Raw genomic sequence first — 16,614 nt, forward strand, 5'->3', positions numbered from 1 at the left:
GATCTCGGAGTACAAAGACACAGATCGCTAAAAGTTGCGACACAGGTTAGCAAGGCCATTAAAAATGCAAACCAAGCACTAGGGTTTTTTTCTAGAGGGATAGAATTGAAAAGTAGGGAAGTTATGCTAAACCTGTATCGAACCTTGGTTAGACCACACTTGGAGTACTGCATACAGTTCTGGTCGCCATATTATAAAAAGGATATAGAGGCACTGGAGAGGGTGCAGAGAAGATTTACAAGGATGATACCAGAAATGCGAGGGTTTACATATCAGGAAAGGATGAACAGGCTGGGTCTCTTTTCTCTTGAAAAAAGAAGGCTGAGGGGTGACCTAATCGAGGTCTTTAAAATTATGAAAGGTTTTGATAGAGTGGATACAGAGAGAATGTTTCCACTCGTGGGGAAGAGCAAAACTAGGGGCCATCAATATAAGATAGTCACCAAGAAAGCATGGTGGCATAGTGGTTAGCACTGTTGCCTCACAGCGCCAGAGACCCGGGTTCAAATCTGGCCTCGGGCAACTGTCTGTGTGGAGTTTGCACATTCTCCCCATGTTTGCGTGGGTTTCCTCCGGGTGCTCCGGTTTCCTCCCACAGTCCAAAGATGTGCGGGTTAGGTTGATTGACTATGATAAATTGACCCTTAGTGTTAGGGGGATTAAATACGTGGGGTTACAGGGATAGGGTGGGATATGTGTTGGTGTAGGGGTTACGGGGATCGGGTGGGATATGTGTCGGTGCAGGCTCGATGGGCCGAAATGGCCTCTATCTGCACTGTGGGGTTTCTGTGATTCTGTGAAATCCAATAGGGAATTCAGAAGAAACTTCTTTACCCAGAGAGTGGTGAGAATGTGGAACTCGCGACCACAGGGAGTGGTTGAGGTGAATAGTATCGATGCATTTAAGGGGAGGCTGGACAAGTACATGAGGGAGAAGGGAATAGAGGGTTACGCTGATAGATTTAGATGAGGAAAGACGGGAGGAGGCTCGAGTGGAGCATAAACGCCGGCATGGACTGGTTGGGCCGAATGGCCTGTTTGTGCCGTATATCCTATGTAATCCATCCAACCCCATTTGTACCAGGGCCTACCCCTCCCTCCCTCCCACCCCTTTCCCTCTTGATCCCGTTTCACTGACGTTCTGTTCCAGTCACTTTGACTCACCTGAGATTGCAGAAAATGAGCGATAGTCCGAGACCTGCCAGGGTGCTGCTTCGAGCAGCACGGCGCCAACACAAGTTAGCATTTTCAGATACACCTTGCCCCACAGGAGCTGCATATCCCATGACTCCAGCCAGCCAGACCACAGTATACATTCGCGACAGCTTGCAGGAGCCGCCTTCAGTCACCAATTTTAACCTTGTGACCAGCAAGAAAGGAGTTGCTAAGTGTCCCATTGTCGTCACAAACTGCTTCAGTTTGCTGCCCGAAGTTAAAAAGAAAGACTTGCATTTCTACAGCGTCTTTCACCACCTCAGGACGTCCCAAAGCACTTTACAGCCAATGAAGTAATTTTGAAGTGCGGTCACTGTTGTAATGTAGGAAGCGCGGCAGCCAATTTGCGCTGAGCAAGCTCCCACAAACAGCAATGTGATAATGACCAGATCATCTGTTTTTCAGTGATGTTGGTTGAGGGATAAATATTGGCCCCCAGGACACCGGGGGGAACTCCCCTGCTCTTCTTCCAATAGTGCCCGTGGGGTCTGAGGGAGCAGACTCGGTTTAGCGTCTCATCCGAAAGACGACACCTCTGACAGTGCGGCGCTCCCTCCGTGCCGCCCCCTCCGACAGTGCGGCGCTCCCTCCGTGCCGCCCCCTCCGACAGTGCGGCGCTCCCTCCGTGCCGCCCCCTCCGACAGTGCGGCGCTCCCTCCGTGCCGCCCCCTCCGACAGTGCGGCGCTCCCTCCGTGCCGCCCCCTCCGACAGTGCGGCGCTCCCATAGTAGTGGCACTGGGAGTGTTGGCTTGGATTATGGGCTCAAGTCTCTGGAGTGGGGCGCGAACCCACAACCTTCTATTATGAAGAAAAGCAGGGGAGTTCTCCCCGGTGTCCTCGGCCAATATTTATCCCTCTATCAACATCACTAAAAACAGAGCATCTGTTCCTTATCGCATTGCTGTTTGTGGGAGCTTGCTGTGTGCCAATTGGCTGCTGTGTTTCCTGCATTACAACAGTGACTACAATTCAAAAAGTACTTCATTGGCTATAAAGCGCTTTGGGTTGTCCTGAGGTCATGAAAGGTGCTGCAGGAATGCTGTCTGTCTTCTATTTCTTGACTCCGAGTGCTACCACTGAGGAACAGGCCTCGGCCACTCAGCCCCTTGAGTCTGTTCCTCATTTGAATCAGATCCTGGCTGATCTGTACCTCCAATCCCTTTGCCCACATCCCTCGATACCCTTACCCAACAAAGAAGTATTGACCCCCCAGCATCCACATCTTTTTGGGGGGAGCGAGTTCCAGATTTCCACCACCCTTTGTGTGAGGAAGTGCTTCCTGACATCACCCCTGAACGGCCTGGCTCTAATTTTAAGGTGATGCCTCCTTGTTCTGGACTCCCCCCGCGCCCCCCCGCCCCACCAGAGGAAATCGTTTCTCTCTATTGACCCTATCGAATTCTTCTAACATTTTAAACACCTCGATTAGATCACCCATTAAACTTCTATACTCGGGAATACAAGCCCAGTCTGTGCAACCTGTCCTCGGAATTTAACCTTTTTAGACCCCGGTATCATTCTGGTGAATCTGCGCTGCACCCTCTCCGAGGCCAGTATATCCTTGCTGAGGTGCGGAGCCCAGGACTGGACGCACATGGGGTCTAACCAGAGCTCTGTACAACTGGAGCACAACGCCCTCCCCTTTGTGTTCCAGGCCCCTCGATTCCAGTCGCCTTTCTGATCACCTCTTGTACATGTGTGACATGTTTACAGAGGGAGTTTCCATCGTCCGTGTGGCGGGTTAAGGAAAAAAGTTGATGGGAAGTGGCCGCAGATGTTAAATTTTCAATATATTGCGGATCGATAATGTACAATATAAATCTGCTCCCCCTCTGGTACTCTTCCCATTCTTCATAATTGTCCTATTCTGAGACTTGTACTTAAATAAACTTTCAACTCAATTGGCAAAAGAACCGTAGGCGAGACGAGAACTTTTACGATTTGGAATGCGCTGCCTGAAAGGGCGGTGGAAGCAGATTCAATAGTAACTTTCAAAAGAGGAATTGGGTAAATACTTGATGGGGAGAAATTTGCAGGGCTACGGGGAAAGAACAGGGGGGAGTGGGAGTAATTGGAGAGCTCTTTCAAAGAGCCGGCACAGGCACGTTGGACCGGAATGGCCTCCTTCTGTGCGGTATCCTTTCTTCTGGTACTGCCGCTGGTTCTGAGGGTTCTGTGTCCAGCCCGGTGTAGCACTGACTGCACAGGGTCAGGGTTCTGTGTCCAGCCCAGTGTAGCACTGACTGCACGGGTCAGGGTTCTGTGTCCAGCCCAGTGTCGCACTGACTGCAGGGGTCAGGGTTCTGTGTCCAGCCCGGTGTAGCACTGACTGCACGGGTCAGGGTTCTGTGTCCAGTCCGGTGTAGCACTGACTGCACGGGTCAGGGTTCTGTGTCCAGCCCGGTGTAGCACTGACTGCACGGGTCAGGGTTCTGTGTCCAGCCCAGTGTAGCACTGACTGCACGGGTCAGGGTTCTGTGTCCAGCCCGGTGTAGCACTGACTGCACAGGGTCAGGGTTCTGTGTCCAGCCCAGTGTAGCACTGACTGCACGGGTCAGGGTTCTGTGTCCAGCCCAGTGTCGCACTGACTGCAGGGGTCAGGGTTCTGTGTCCAGCCCGGTGTAGCACTGACTGCACGGGTCAGGGTTCTGTGTCCAGTCCGGTGTAGCACTGACTGCACGGGTCAGGGTTCTGTGTCCAGCCCGGTGTAGCACTGACTGCACGGGTCAGGGTTCTGTGTCCAGCCCAGTGTAGCACTGACTGCACGGGTCAGGGTTCTGTGTCCAGCCCGGTGTAGCACTGACTGCACGGGTCAGGGTTCTGTGTCCAGCCCAGTGTAGCACTGACTGCACGGGTCAGGGTTCTGTGTCCAGCCCAGTGTCGCACTGACTGCAGGGGTCAGGGTTCTGTGTCCAGCCCGGTGTAGCACTGACTGCACGGGTCAGGGATCTGTGTCCAGCCCGGTGTAGCACTGACTGCACGGGTCAGGGATCTGTGTCCAGCCCGGTGTAGCACTGACTGCACAGGGTCAGGGTTCTGTGTCCAGCCCGGTGTAGCACTGACTGCACAGGGTCAGGGTTCTGTGTCCAGCCCAGTGTCGCACTGACTGCACAGGGTCAGGGTTCTGCGTCCAGCCCGATGTAGCACTGACTGCACAGGGTCAGGGTTCTGTGTCCAGCCCGGTGTAGCACTGACTGCACGGGTCAGGGTTCTGTGTCCAGCCCGGTGTCGCACTGACTGCACAGGGTCAGGGTTCTGTGTCCAGCCCAGTGTAGCACTGACTGCACGGGTCAGGGTTCTGTGTCCAGCCCAGTGTAGCACTGACTGCACAGGGTCAGGGTTCTGTGTCCAGCCCGGTGTAGCACTGACTGCACAGGGTCAGGGTTCTGTGTCCGGCCCAGTGTAGCACTGACTGCACAGGGTCAGGGTTCTGTGTCCAGCCCAGTGTAGCACTGACTGTACAGGTCAGGGTTCTGTGTCCAGCCCAGTGTAGCACTGACTGCACAGGGTCAGGGTTCTGTGTCCAGCCCAGTGTAGCACTGACTGTACGGGTCAGGGTTCTGTGTCCAGCCCAGTGTCACACTGACTGCACAGGGTCAGGGTTCTGTGTCCAGCCCGGTGTAGCACTGACTGCACAGGGTCAGGGTTCTGTGTCCAGTCCGGTGTCACACTGACTGCACAGGGTCAGGGTTCTGCGTCCAGCCCGATGTAGCACTGACTGCACAGGGTCAGGGTTCTGTGTCCAGCCCGGTGTAGCACTGACTGTACGGGTCAGGGTTCTGTGTCCAGCCCAGTGTCACACTGACTGCACAGGGTCAGGGTTCTGTGTCCAGCCCGGTGTAGCACTGACTGCACAGGGTCAGGGTTCTGTGTCCAGCCTGGTGTAGCACTGACTGCACGGGTCAGGGTTCTGTGTCCAGCCCAGTGTAGCACTGACTGCACAGGGTCAGGGTTCTGTGTCCAGCACGGTGTAGCACTGACTGCACAGGGTCAGGGTTCTGTGTCCAGCCCGGTGTCGCACAGGGTCAGGGTTCTGTGTCCAGCCCAGTGTCGCACTGACTGCACGGGTCAGGGTTCTGTGTCCAGCCCAGTGTCACACTGACTGCACAGGGTCAGGGTTCTGTGTCCAGCCCGGTGTAGCACTGACTGCACAGGGTCAGGGTTCTGTGTCCAGCCTGGTGTAGCACTGACTGCACGGGTCAGGGTTCTGTGTCCAGCCCAGTGTAGCACTGACTGCACAGGGTCAGGGTTCTGTGTCCAGCCCAGTGTAGCACTGACTGCACAGGGTCAGGGTTCTGTGTCCAGCCCGGTGAAGCACTGACTGCTCGGGTCAGGGTTCTGTGTCCAGTCCGGTGTAGCACTGTCTGCTCGGGTCAGGGTTCTGTGTGCAGCCCAGTGTAGCACTGACTGCACGGGTCAGGGTTCTGTGTCCAGCCCGGTGCAGCACTGACTGCACAGGGTCAGGGTTCTGTGTCCAGCCCGGTGTAGCACTGACTGCACAGGGTCAGGGTTCTGTGTCCAGCCCGCTGTAGCACTGACTGCACAGGGTCAGGGTTCTGTGTCCAGCCCAGTGTAGCACTGACTGCACGGGTCAGGGTTCTGTGTCCAGCCCAGTGTAGCACTGACTGCTCGGGTCAGGGTTCTGTGTCCAGCCCAGTGTAGCACTGACTGCACGGGTCAGGGTTCTGTGTCCAGCCCAGTGTAGCACTGACTGCACAGGGTCAGGGTTCTGTGTCCGGACCGGTGTAGCACTGACTGCAGAGGGTCAGGGTTCTGTGTCCAGCCCAGTGTAGCACTGACTGCACAGGGTCAGGGTTCTGTGTCCAGCCCAGTGTAGCACTGACTGCACAGGGTCAGGGTTCTGTGTCCGGACCGGTGTAGCACTGACTGCAGAGGGTCAGGGTTCTGTGTCCAGCCCAGTGTAGCACTGACTGCACGGGTCAGGGTTCTGTGTCCAGCCCAGTGTAGCACTGACTGCACAGGGTCAGGGTTCTGTGTCCGGACCGGTGTAGCACTGACTGCAGAGGGTCAGGGTTCTGTGTCCAGCCCGGTGTAGCACTGACTGCACAGGCCAGGGTTCTGTGTCCAGCCCGGTGTCACACTGACTGCACGGGTCAGGGTTCTGTGTCCAGCCCAGTGTAGCACTGACTGCACGGGTCAGGGTTCTGTGTCCAGCCCGGTGTAGCACTGACTGCACGGGTCAGGGTTCTGTGTCCAGCCTGGTGTAGCACTTACTGCACGGGCTCGCGTTGCTGGGTTAATTACATCACCCACCCGTAGGACCACTCCGCAACCCACTGTGCAATGTTATGTTCCAGCGCCCAACCAGATTTTAAGTGAAGAGTTTTTGAAAACTCAAACTCCAGCTGTGTCGCTGAGCCTAAGTCAGTTGGTTGTGTATCCCTCGAGATGGATTGGAGTTGAGATCCTGACCTCGCGAGACTCTGAATTGCTGTTTTTGGTTCAAACGCCCCAGAGGTTATGCAACATTTATATCCTGATTCATATTCACTTCCATCAAATATTCATCAGTGTGTTGGGTGGGAGCAGTTCACGTGCTAAATCGATGAGAAAACACAGACTGCCGATGGGTCGAGATCGGTCTGTCTGTGTGTCCCAACCCCACCCTCTCGGTCTGTCTGTGTCCCCCCCCCCCCACTTCTCGGTCGGTCTGTGTCCCCCACCGCCTCTCGGTCTGTCTGTGTCCCCCCCCCCCCCCTCTCGGTCTGTCTGTGTCCCCCCCCCCCCCTTCTCGGTCTGTCTGTGTCCCCCCCCCCCCCCTCTCTCGGTCTGTCTGTGTCCCTCCCCTCCCCCCCCCCCTCTCGGTCTGTCTGTGTTCCCCCCCCCCCCCCCCTCGGCCTGTCTGTGTTCTCTTTCTCCCCCCCCCCCCCCTCGGTCTGTTTGTGTCTCCCCCCCCCCCCCCCCCCTCTCGGTCTGTCTGTGTCCCCCCACCCCCCTCGGTCTGTCTGTGTCCCCCCCCCCCCTTCTCGGCCTGTCTGTGTCCCCCCCCCCCCCCCCCTTGGCCTGTCTGTGTCCCCCCCCCCCCCCCCTCGGCCTGTCTGTGTCCTCCCGTCTGTCTGCCCGCCCATCGTCACAGGATAATGGGTGGAGCAAGAAACTGATTGTAGTAATATTAGGCCTGGATCCTTAACGTCCTGTCTGATTCTCGATTAGAAGGCCAGCAAGTATTTCTAAGTCGAGTGGCTTGGTACTGAGTGTGAGGGAATGGTTTGCCTTTGTCCCTGTTGGACGATGAGCCCCACTCCTGCAGCACCCCCGCCCCCCCCACTGCGTCCAGCACCCAAGCAGGCTGCTAGAGGTAATGTGACGGTGGGTGGAGCTGGGCAGACCCTCACACTGGCATTTGGCTCCTCGTAGCAGGTTGAGGGGGCCTGTTTGAGTGGGGGGGGAGGAGGTTGGGGGGGGATCTGTTGGGGTGGGTCATGACGATACAACTATCTACATCCCGCGGTTCTCTCTAACGTCAGCTGGCCTGATTGCACAATGCGTCCCGTTGACGTGAGTCTGAACTTGTTTATACAGCACCTTTAACATAGTAAAACGTGCCAAGGTGCTTCACGGGAGCGACTATCGAACAAAATTTGACGCCGAGCCACATCCGGAGATATTGGGACAGGTGACGAAAAGCTTGGTCGAAGAGCTTGTTTTTAAGGAGCGTCTTCAAGGAGGCGGAGAGAGGTTTAGGGAGGGAATTCCAGAGCTCGGGGCCCAGGCAGCTGAAGGCACGGCCGCCAATGGTGGAGCGATTATAATCAGGGATGCTCAAGAGGCCGGAATTGGAGGGGCGCAGAGATCTCGGAGGATTGTGGGGCTGGAGGAGGTTACAGAGATGGGGAGGGGCGAGGCCATTGATGGATTTGAAAACGAGGATGAGAATTTTAAAATCGAGACGTCGTTTGACCAGGAGCCACTGTAGGTCAGTGAGCACACGGGGTGATGGGTGAACGGGACTCGGTGCGAGTTAGGACACGGGGCGGCAGAGATTTGGATGTGCCCTCAGTCCCACGCTGGAGGCGGGGTGGGGGCGGGTGCATCTACGCACTGAACCAGTGGGCCATGTCTGAAACCTAATGCTGAACCGTTCTGTAAGTTAACCTTACTGTTAGTGTGGGACTGCATCATAAGAGATGAGAGAGAGAGTGTGTGTGCATGTGGGGAGAGAGACCAGGGGGGAGGGGGTCAAAGTTTGAAGGTCTCAGCGGTGAGAGGAGCCTTCGCTGGGATTGGCCAGTGTACACAGTGACCAGCTTGAATTTAATCACAGCCCACGGTGAAATGGGGGAGAGAGGAAGCTTGGATTTCAGATCCAGGCATGACTCCAGAGGGAACTGTGGCTTAAAATAGGAGCACTGTGTGTTTCTCCCTTAGATACAGTGTGGCAGGAAAGTGAAGATTCTCATTCTCTCTCTCATGTTTAAAAATTTATTCGCATGTGTTCACTTGCAGTAACTAGAACCAGATACTCGTGACCTTTTCTCTCCGCTCTCTCCCAGCTCCCTGTAAGCAGCCTGGGCTGTGGGACCCCCCGAGCCCGAGGGGGGTTAGCATTTGGCTTACCGTGACTCGGGTGGGTATCACGCTGTCCCCTCTTGAGTCAGAAGGTCGGTGTGGATTCGAGGGAGACTTGAGCACAAAATTCCAGGCCGGCGCTCCCAGCGTAGTACTGTGGGGGAGCGCCGCACTATCGGAGCTGCCGTCTTTCGGATAAACTGAGGCCCCCGTCTGCCACTCTGAGGTGGACGTAAAAGATCCCACGGCCACTATTGGAAGGAGAGTAGGAGAGTTCGCCCCAGTGTCCTGGGCCGGGTATTTATCCCTCAACCATCATCGCTAAACTTGCCTTTATCAGCTGAGGCACAGAATATAAGAGCAGGGAGGTTATGCTTGAACTGTATAAAACACTAGTTAGGCCGCAGCTAGAGTACTGCGTGCAGTTCTGGTCACCACATTACAGGAAGGATGTGATCGCACTAGAGAGGGTGCAGAGGAGATTTACAAGGATGTTGCCTGGGCTGGAGAATTTTAGCTATGAGGAAAGATTGGACAGGTTGGGGTTGTTTTCTTTGGAACAGAGGAGGCTGAGGGGAGATTTAATTGAGGTGTATAAAATTATAAGGGGCCTAGATAGAGTGGATAGGAAGGCCCTATTTCTCTTAGCAGAGAGGGTCAATAACCAGGGGGCAGAGATTTAAAGTAATTGGTAGAAGGATTAGAGGGGAGTTGAGGAGAAATCTTTTCACCCAGAGGGTGGTGGGGGTCTAGAACTCACTGCCTGAAAGGGTGGGAGAGGCAGGAACCCTCATCACATTTAAAAAGTACTTGGATATGTACTTGAAGTGCCGTAACCTGCAGGGCTACGGACCAAGAGCTGGGAAGTGGGATTAGGACGGATAGCTCTTTGTCGGCTGGCACGGACACGATGGGCCGAATGGCCTCCTCCTGTGCCTTAAATTTCAGGTGATCTGGTCATTATCGCATTGCTGCGTGTGGGATCTTGCTGTGCACGGATTGGGCGGCCGCGTTTCCTACATCATCAACAGTGACTGCGTTTCAAAAAAAGTACTTCGGTGGCTGTGAAACGCTTTGGGACGTCCTGAGCTTGTAGAAACGCCCGTCCCTCCGTGCTATAACCAACCAGCGAGGAGAGACCCGGGAGGATTGGGACCCTTAAATCTCAGTGAGCAGGTTCTCTGGTGGAGCCCGCTGTGATGCGCTGAGGGTATCGGTTTCTCTCTTTCTCTTCCCCCCACCCCCTGCTCCACCCCCTACGCCAGCTCAGTGTGAGCGCGATCTCGGGTCAGGCTGTGAAGCCGGTTGGCGTGAACTCAGTTTCCGAGGAGGTTGTTCCACGGAAGCTCAGCGTAAACTCGAGGAACAGCACCTCCTCTTCCAATTAGGCACTTTACAGCCTTCCGGACTCAACATAGAGTTCAACAATTTCAGATCATAACCTCGGCCCCCATTACATTTTTGCTTATATTTTATCCACATCTTTGTTTTGGCCCTTTTCCCTTCCGCCCCGCCCCCCCCCCCCCCCCCCAACCCCTTTTTTTCTCTCTCCCACATGGCAGCTGTCTCCCATTCTGCCAGAACATTTCACACCTAATCTAGAGCCGTCTTTTGTCTCCACTAGTCCTATCACCATCTCGTCTCATTTTGAATACCTCTTAATGTCTCTTCATTTCTTTTGTTCTCTCCCAGCCCTGCCTTTCGATCTATTTAATTTCCTTTCCAGTTTTGAAAAAGGGTTAGACCCGAAACGTCGGCTCTATTTTCTCTCCACGGATGTTGCCTGGCCTGCTGAGTTTTTCCAGCATTTTCTGTTGTTATTCCGAGGAGGTTACTGGGTATCTGCTGCATTCCTTTCTATCGCATACCGCCCAACGTGCATGGAAGGCTTCCTCAGCTGAGACCAGCTTCCCTCCCTCCCCCCAGTCCCAGGGCTGTTCGGAGGTCACCTGGAACCGTCCCAGCTGTGTAGCATTGATGCCAATCGCCCCCCCCCCCCCCCACTGCCCTGACGTCGTTTGGATTGAACCAGCACTGTGCAGGGAGGGGGTTTGCAGTAGCGGTCATGGCTAGTGACCGATGGAGGGCCCTTGTGCGGTTACCCGGACGGCCCCGTCGAACCAGGCCCTGTCTACTCCCAACTTCTAACCTGCAGATCCGCACACCAGCCGTAACCATCAAAGGAGGTGAGAGGAGAAACTAGAAAACTAGCCCAGCAACCCAAAATATGGGTGCAGTGGGCCGAATGGCCCCCTTCCGTGCTGTATCGTTCTATGATTCCCTGTATGGTGAGCTCCATCATCTCAGCCGGAATGATGAGCCTCTGATTCATTCAATCGTCATATATGACAAATCCTGGGCCTGTGGACTCCAGTCGCCTGTCGTTCCTGTAAAATCATACAATGCGGAGGAGGTTGTGTTCCAGTTGTACAGAGCTCTGGTCAGAGCCCGTCTGGAGCCACTGCGTTCAGTCCTGGGCTCCACACCTCAGCAAGGATATACTGGCCTTGGAGAGGGAGCAGTGCAGATTCACCAGAATGATACCGGGGGCTAAAAGGGTAAAATTACGAGGACAGGATGCACAGACTGGGCCTGTATTCCCTCGAGGAGAGAAGGTTGAGGGATGATCTGATCGAGGATTCGATAGGGTAGATGGAGAGGGAAACTATTTCCTCTGGTGGGGGGAACCCAGAACAAGGGGGCGTCACCTTAAAATTAGAGCCAGGCCGTTCAGGGGTGATGTCGGGAAGCATTTCGTCACACAAAGGGTAGTGGAAATCTGGAACTCTTTCCCCCCCCCCCCCCCCAAAAAAAGCTGTTGAGGCTGGGGGGTCAATGGAAAATCTCAGGACTGAGATTGATGGATTTTTGTTGGGTAAGGGTATTATGGGATACAGAACCAAGGCCGGTAGATGGAGTTAAGGTGCAGATCAGCCGTGATCTAATTGAATGGTGGAACAGGCTCGAGGGGCTGAATGGCCTCCTGCTGTTCCTATGTTTCAGATAAACAAATGAATAACTAAGATACAGAAATATAATCCAGTAAATATTAAGTTCTCCTCGGAGCAGAGGAGGTCAAGGTGAGTTTAATAGAGGTGTTTAAAATCATGAAGTCTATTGATAGAGTAAATAAGGAGAAAGTGACAGGAGGGTCGATAACCAGAGGACACCGATAAAAGATAATTGTCTCGAGAACCAGCGGGGAGATGAGAAATTTATTTACGCAGCGAGTTGTTGTGATCTGGAACGCGCTGCCTGAAACGGCAGTGGAAGCAGATTTAATAGTAACTTTCAAAAGGTAATTGGATAAATACTTGGAAGAGGAAAAATTTTCAGGGCTCTGGGGAAAGAGCAGGGGGGGAGTGGAACTAATTTCAAAGAGCTGGCACAGGCACGATGGGCCGAATGGCCTCCTGTGCTGTGTTTCTATGATCTTCTGTCTACGTGTTTCCAAATGATGCTGGAAGTGAGAAAGTTGGTGTAGTCGAGAAGGAAATGGAACAACTGATGGAGAGAACTGGAGTAAAGAAACTGGTTCTGAAAATAGTAACCAGACTCCAGGTGGATCAGTCACTGGGCCCTGACGCCTGTACTCTGGACTTGGTTATTCCAACGCACTCCTGGCTGGCCTCCCACATTCCACCCTACGTAAACTAGAGGTAATCCAAAATTCTGCCGCCCGTGTCCTAACTCGCACCAAGTCCCGTTCACCCATCACCCCCTGGGCTCGCTGACCAACATTGGCGCCCGGTTAAGCAACGCCTCGATTTTAAAATTCTCATCCTTGTTTTCAAATCCCTGCATGGCCCTCACCACCCCCCCTCCCTATCTCTGTAATCCCGTCCAGCCCTACAACCCCCTGAGATATCTGCTCTAATTCTGCCCTCTTGAGCATCCCTGATTTTAATCGCTCCACCATTGGCGGCCGTGCCTTCAGCTGCCTGGGCCCTAAGCTCTGGAATTCCCTCCCTAAACCTCTCTCCACCTCTCTCCTCCTTTAAGGCGCTCCTTAAAACCGACCCCTCTGACCAAGCTTTTGGTCACCTGCTCTAATTTCTCCCTATGTGGTTCGGTGTCATTTTTTTGTTTTCTAATACTGCTGTGAAGCGCCTTGGAACGTTTTACTACGTTAAAGGTGCTATATAAATACAAGTTGTTGTTGGCTGTTGATCGAGGTCAGAGAGGAGAAATCCCAGGCTCTGGTCACAAGCTTTCAATCTTCATTAACTATGCAAACTTGTGTTGGTACTGGAGCATAGCCAGTGTAGCACCAATTAGTCTAACATTCCTTGTGGACAAACACTGCGAAGCCAGAATTCAAGATCAGCTTAGCGAGATGTACGGGATAATCGAGGATTTGTTAAAGGCAAGTCATGTTTGCTTTCGAGAGGGGGCGGAGGAGATTTACTAGAATGGTTCCAGGGGGATGAGGGGCTTCAGTTGTGTGGAGAGACTGGAGAAGCTGGGATTGTTCTCCTTGGAGCAGAGAAGGTTAAGGGGAGATTTAATCGAGAAAATCATGAGGGGTTTTGATAGAGTAGATCGGGAGGAACTGTTTCCAGTGGCAGGAGGGTCGGTAACCAGAGGACACAGATTGAAGATAATTGGCAAAAGAACCAGAGGGGGAGATGAGGAGAATTATTTTTTTACGCAGCGAGTTGTTGTGATCTGGAACGCGCTGCCTGAAAGGGCGGTGGAAGCAGATTCACTAGTAACTTTCAAGAGGGGAATTGGATAAACACACGAAGAGGAAAAGTTTGCAGGTCTCTGGGGAAAGAGCAGGGGCGGGGGTGTGGGACTGATTGGAGAGCTCTGCTATCGAGGTCGAATGGCCCCCTTCTGTGCAACTTTTTTTTTGATGGACTGACCAATTGGACAGATGGAGGGAATGCAGTAGGTGTTGGTGTGTGTGGATTTTCGGAAGGTGGATAAGGTGTCTCTCGGGACAATTGTTACAAAGAGGGTAAGCTTCTCTCGGAGGCAATGTAGCAACGTGGGGAGAAAGTGGGAAACTGGGTGTAATTGCAGTGTGACGCGATTACATAGGAAATCTCCATTCTAAGTTGTGACACGGAATTATAATGGGACAAATTGGCAGGAAGTGTGTGCGGATGTGAGAGTTGAGGTTGGTACTACTTCCTGCAAGTCCTGTGGGTCCTCGGTGCCCACAGCGTTCCTTCCCCCATCGCCCTTCCATGGGAAATCTGTCCTGGGTGGGTCCTGGCCGAGTTCCCAGAGGGCGGGACCCCCCCCCCCCCCCACCCAAGTTCCCAGAGGGCGGGACCCCCCCCTTCCACCAAAGCACAAGGTCTGGCTCCCGTTTCCCAGCATCGGTGTTTTAGGAAGTGACATTCAAGAAAGACTTATTTCTACAGCGCCTTTCGCGACCACCGCATTTCACAGCCAATGAACTACTTTTTGAAGTGCGGTCACTGTTGTAATGTAGGAAACACGGCAGCCAATTTGTGCACAGCAAGCTCCCACAAAAAGCAATGTGATAATGACCAGATCATCTGTTTGAGTGATGTTGGTTGAGGGATAAATATTAAGCCAGGACACCCGGGAGAACTCCCCCTGCTCTTCTTCCAATAGTGGCCCTGGGATCTTCTACGTCCACCTGAGAGGGCAGACGGGGCCTCAGTTTAACGTCTCATTTGAAAGACGGCACCTCTGACAGTGCGGCGCTCCCTCAGTGCCGCCCCTCCGACGGTGCGGCGCTCCCTCAGTGCCGCCCCTCCGACGGTGCGGCGCTCCCTCAGTGCCGCCCCTCCGACGGTGCGGCGCTCCCTCAGTGCCGCCCCTCCGACGGTGCGGCGCTCCCTCAGTGCCGCCCCTCCGACGGTGCGGCGCTCCCTCAGTGCCGCCCCTCCGACGGTGCGGCGCTCCCTCAGTGCCGCCCCTCCGACGGTGCGGCGCTCCCTCAGTGCCGCCCCTCCGACGGTGCGGCGCTCCCTCAGTGCCGCCCCTCCGACGGTGCGGCGCTCCCTCAGTGCCGCCCCTCCGACGGTGCGGCGCTCCCTCAGTGCCGCCCCTCCGACGGTGCGGCGCTCCCTCAGTGCCGCCCCTCCGACGGTGCGGCGCTCCCTCCATATAGCACTGGGAGTGACGGCCTAGATTATTGACTCAGCTCTCTGGAGTGTGACTCGCACCCACAATTATCTGACTCATTCGTTCCTCCCTAAATCCCTCGTTTCCTTGTTAGAAGCACCTGTAAAATCTGTCTAGATCTCTTTAATTCTATTGGTGCTGCCAAGTGTTTCTCTGCAGCGAGCCTCAGGATGTGTGTGTGTGTGAAGAGAGGTGTGGCAGCGCCTTGCGAGTGAGCCCGAGCTGTGACTGCCCCCACTGTGAGTCAGGCTGTGTGGCCGGGGTTCAAATTGTGACGTCACAGAAGTGGGGGAGCAGGAGTTGAGAGGTCGAGGGAGGGAGGGGCCTCGAGGAGAGAGGGGGGTCGTTACCTGTGAGTTTGGGGAGAGGGAGGGGGGAATTGCCCGTGAGATTGGGGGGGAGGGGGTGGGGAGGGCAGTGTGGAGAGAGAGGGGGGAATTGTCCATGAGTTCGGGGGAGAGGGAAGGTCGTGTTGTGAGGGGGAAGAGGTGCGGTGTTGTCCGGACTGGGTGGGGAAGAGGGGGAGTGGGGGGTTTGTTTGGAGAGTGGGGTGCGAATTGCCCGTGAGATTGGGAGGGAAGGGAGGGGCCGTGTGCGGAGAGGAAAGCGTGGGGGTGAGGGGAGGAAGGGGGAGTTGTGAAGGGGGTGGGTGGGAGTGCGTGGAGGTGAGGGGGAGTGTGTGGAGAGGGTGGGTGTGGTGAGGGGGAGTGAAGGGGAGGGGGAGTGCATAGAGAGGGAGTGGCTCTGATTAAGGGAGGGGGAGTGCGTGGAGAGGGAGTAGCTCTGTGATTAACGGAGGGGGAGGGGAAGGGTGTGAAGAGGGAGTGGCTCTGATTAAGGGAAGGGGAGTGCGTGGAGAGGAGGGGCGTGGAGAGGGAGTGGCTCTCATTAAGGGAAGGGGAGTGCGTGGAGAGGAGGGGCGTGGAGAGGGAGTGGCTCTCATTAAGGGAAGGGGAGTGCGTGGAGAGGAGGGGCGTGGAGAGGGAGTGGCTCTGATTAAGGGGAGTGCGTGGAGAGGCGGGGCGTGGAGAGGGAGTGGCTGTGATGGAGGGAGGGGTGTGGAGAGGGAGCGGCCCTGTGATTAAAAGACTCTCTTTGCTCGGATGACAGTTGGCCACAGCGATGAGAGGTTTCCGGGAGAAATCTGCGGGGTTTTTGCTGATGTTTCAGTGACAGACGGCGAAATCATGAATAGCCCCGATCCCAGTAAGGAACTCGAACTCTGCATCCGTTGTGTAATGTAGGAATCTGTATTTCCGCCCCTCCCCAAGCGTCGTGGAACGCGACCCCAGACACGAGGAGCTGCTGAGGTTGAGGGGGATGGGGATGGGGTGGGGGTGGAGATGGAGGTGTGGAGAGAGCCAAGAAGGCCAGCTGTACAGCACTGGTCACTCTGGCCAGCATAGGACATGCCTTCCTCTGGCCAAACGGGGCGGTGACCCTGGACAACAGGAGCAATGGTCCACTTAAACCTTGGCTGGAAGGGCTTTCCCTGTCCCTTGGGCTGGGTTTGCCTCTCTCACCTCTAGGGGTGGGGCTGTTATAAAGGAGGAGGAGCTAACACCTCTAGGGGCGTGGCTGTGGTATAAAGGAGGAGGAGCTAACACCTCTAGGGGCGGGGCTGTGGTATAAAGGAGGAGGAGCTATCACCTCTAGGGGCGGGGCTGTGGTATAAAGGAGGAGCCATCACCTCTAGGGGCGGGGCTGTGGTATAAAAGAGGAGGAGCTATTACCTCTGGGGCGGGGCTGTGGTATAAAGG

The 16,614-nt window shown here is 54.9% G+C and overlaps 1 protein-coding gene across 1 annotated transcript in view; it reads left to right on the plus strand.

Annotated features, from left to right (window-relative positions):
* Positions 1–16,614, plus strand: part of LOC147092805 (serine/threonine-protein phosphatase 2A 56 kDa regulatory subunit beta isoform-like) — a 59,424-nt gene that overhangs the window by 26,061 nt on the left and 16,749 nt on the right. The window lies entirely within an intron of this gene.

Source organism: Somniosus microcephalus, unplaced genomic scaffold (genome assembly GCF_052327205.1).
Source record: "Somniosus microcephalus isolate GS21.2 unplaced genomic scaffold, FLI_Smic_1.0 unresolved_chr2, whole genome shotgun sequence".
Classification (NCBI taxonomy): domain Eukaryota; kingdom Metazoa; phylum Chordata; class Chondrichthyes; order Squaliformes; family Somniosidae; genus Somniosus; species Somniosus microcephalus.